The sequence below is a fragment of the Lichenostomus cassidix genome, chromosome 5, assembly GCF_008360975.1.
Source record: "Lichenostomus cassidix isolate B80296 chromosome 5, HeHo_3.0, whole genome shotgun sequence".
Lineage (NCBI taxonomy): Eukaryota > Metazoa > Chordata > Aves > Passeriformes > Meliphagidae > Lichenostomus > Lichenostomus cassidix.
In genome coordinates, this window is record NC_139486.1 from 58,966,055 (window position 1) to 58,969,542 (window position 3,488).

General features: G+C 50.2%; 1 pseudogene; it reads right to left on the bottom strand.

The window, feature by feature from the left end:
• Positions 1–1,516: 1,516 nt before the first annotated feature.
• LOC146436788 (mas-related G-protein coupled receptor member X2-like) lies at positions 1,517–2,460 on the bottom strand (annotated as a pseudogene).
• Positions 2,461–3,488: the final 1,028 nt, after the last annotated feature.

Genomic DNA, 3,488 nt, shown 5'->3' on the forward strand with positions numbered 1-3,488 from the left:
TCTGTGCAGGCAGCTGAATGTTATACATAGAAAGTTCTGAGTGGTTCTGGAAGACTCATGTGTTTTTCCAAAAGTACATAGTGAGAAAGGATTGGGCTGCCTATTAGTCTCAGTCCTAAAATGTGCTGTTTTGCTGGTAAAATAATAAATTGAGAATGGTATCTCGAGGAATTATGTATCTATATGTGCAAAAATATTCGTAATCATTTAGTTCTCTCTCATTTTTGTGTTCCTGCCTTTGGTGGAGAAGAGGGAGGGCATGGTGAAATCACTTAGATGCAACTACATCAATCTCTTGACAAAGTGCAATTATTCAAAACCATTTGGCTGTATAGTTTTTGGAATCAAGCAGCCTCAGGTTTCTGTTTTAAAGTTTTGAACATTGAAGATTATTATTTCTAAAATGGATATATTTTTTTGTGTATGGAAATGCTATGATCCAATTATTAATGTTCTTTGGAAATACCTCTGCCTGAATTAAGGTACAAACGAGACCATATGCCAGTCAATAGTATGGGTTTTATTTAAGAGAAATTATGAGAGAGAGAGAGAAGAGAAGAAAGAGAAGTAGGAAAAGAGGTGGGGGGGACAGAAAGAGGGAAAGAGAAAATATCACCATCCGTGGATCCCAACGATGTTGCGTTGATCCTCTCCAGCCGGTCTTCTTGGTGGTGATGGTCCCCCCAAAAGCAGAGAATGCCATGGGTTAATATACACTCAGGCCAGGTGGCAATGTCCAGGCATGTCCCCCCAGGGGAGGGGCAGTCTCTTGCAGCAAACTCTGCTTGCATCACCTGCACTCCTGTGGTGCCAGGCCTAGCATTTGGGGGTCTGTGATGGATTGTGACTCCCCCTCAGCTGCCTCTCACGTGAAAGTCCCATGGATGTAGCCAGTGAGGCTGGGGGTTCCACAGCTGGGCCAGTCTGTGTAAACTTGGCTTCTGTGAGCTGTGCTCTGCCCTCACTCCAAACTCAGCCAGGGATGATTCTCAGCACAGCTGGTGGCTTTGGCCTTTGTGTATGCATACCTTTCCCTGAGCCCGAGATGATTGAACAATAGGGTTTCCCTTTATCTAATCTCAGCAGTTTGACTCAGTCCAAAGTCCCAGTCAGGTATCTTCAGGGAGGTTTCTTTGATTGTAGCTTCTTTATACACTTTTTGTTATAATGAGCAAAACTTTATATCAATGTTTGAGGCATGAACTATTTCAGTCTCTGACACCCTGCCCATGGAGAAAGGGTCAGAATGTGATGATCTTCTGACCCAAACCTTCCCATGATGATTCCTCACATCATCCAGAATCCACCCCAGGCAGGAGTTCCCCTGCTGCACACAGCACCAGCCTGACAGAGCTCCAGGAGCATTTGGACAGCACTCTCAGGAGCAGGGAGGGATTGTTGGGATAGCCAGGGAGCAGGTGCAGGAGCTGAACTCTGTGATCCTCATGAGTCCCTTCAAACTCAGGATGTTTTATGATTCTATTTCACAGTGATTTTATTTCATGAGGATTCCACTTTATGACGATTCCACTGTGTTGTCCCTATTCCGGGACTCTGGCACATCCTCAAAAGCCCTCTGGAAGGCAACTCTAACAGAGAGGGTGAATTCCTTTGCACAGCTCCCAGCCAGGAAGTAAATCAGAGGGTGGGCACTGCTGTTGGCACAGGCGAGCAGGACAGAGGTGCTGAGGGCAAAGACAGAGGGGTCAAAGGCTCTCAGCAAGAGCCAGAGCCCAAAATCAGCGGTGAAGAAGGGAAAGAAGGTGACAGGCAGCAGGACCAGGGCACAGAGCTTCCGTGGGGGCTGTTTCCATGAGCAGCACAGGAGCCTGGCCAGCAGGGCTAGAGCAGAACAAATCAGGGTGAGCACTGAGAAGAGGTAGCTCAGCACCAAGGCCACCAGCACCAAAGGGCAGAAACAGGGGGTGACAGTGAGCAGGAAGGAGAGGAGCCAGAGCAGAGCACACAGGAGCACTGGGAAGCGCTGGGAGCGGTGGCACGGCCAACAGGACACAGGGAGGACAAAGAGAGCTGTCCCAGCACTGAGGGCTGTCAGAGAGTAGAGCCGGGCAGTGAAAGAGAAGAGGATGGTGACGTTCAGCCCGGCTGTCACACCCCGTGAGCCCAGCTGGTGGCAGAAGCTCTCTGGGCCATAAAATATCCCCAGGGCGATGGTGATGAAGAGCAGGAAGGTGAAGTCAGCGATGGCCAGGCTGAGGATGCAGATGGTGATGGGTTCCTGTGGGTGTGCAAGCTGAGGAGCCAGAGGACAGCCCCGTTCCCCACCATTCCACACAGGCACAGGAGCAGCGTGACAGGGACTCTGCTCGAGTGGCTGTTGTCACACTGGGTCCACTTGGAGTGCTTGTCCTCATTCCAGCTCCCACTGGAGACTTTCCCACCGGGCTGGCTCCAGCAGGCAGGGCTGGCTGTCTCTGTGGCAGGGGACAATGTGCTCATTGTGACACCTCTGCTGCTTCTCCTTCCCCTCACACAGCTGGAGGGGTGACAAACACACACACCTTACCAACACTGCTGTCCCTCACACGTGGCTTTTCCCATCTTTTCCCACCCCCAGCTTCCATGTGGAGCAGCACAGGGAGAGGCAAGGGACAGGGCAGATTGTTAGCAGGATGTGGGAGATGGGTATGACTGCCTGGCACAAAAGCCAGGGAGATACCTCCTTCCTGGCTTTGGATGGCACAGAACTGGAGGAGGAAAAGAGTTGGTGAAGGAAATGATTGCCTGTGGAGATATCAGAGCGAGGGTCTTTGGGCTGAATCTGACCTGTATTGTCATGTGTCAGTTGATATCACTGAGCTCCTGGATTCCTTCAGCAGGACACTCACTTCAGTATTCCCCCTCTCCCTTTCCCCACAATATTTAGAGCTTTAATACCCTACAGACTGAAATTCCCCCACCAAAATCAGTCAGCAGCTCCCACCTCAATGAGGGGGACACTGATTACATTGAAAGAGAAGAGTCTCACCTTTCCTTTCTCAGCCTGGAGAATTTCACTGGAGCAGACACACTGTGGGTTCACATTGCCTCACACACACCAGCTGCTGTCCCTGGGTCAGGATCTTCAAGAGCTTCCCTGGAATGCTCACTTGGGAAAGGGGAGAGAAGCCTGCTGGGTGAGCCTGGGCAGTGTCCAGTGAGGGGTCTGTCCCAGGCCCCCTTTTGTCCCTGCTGGATCATGTTCTCCAGGGCTCTCACAAACAGGAACTATTTCAGAGCCTTTGCTGGGATCAGAGCTCTGCTTCTAATCTGCTCTTGACTTTGTCCAGGAAATGAGTAACAGGAGAGAGCCTCAGCAATGAGACCTGTGGGAAAGCAGTTTGTCTCTGTGTCAGGTTCCTCTTTTGTTTTAAAGCAATCCCAGTCCTGAAATCTTGTCTTTTGAACTGCCTGAACTTGGCCCCTCTCATTCCTGGGGTGAATCTCTAGGACCCTGCACTACAAAATTTGTTTCCTGGTTCAAATAT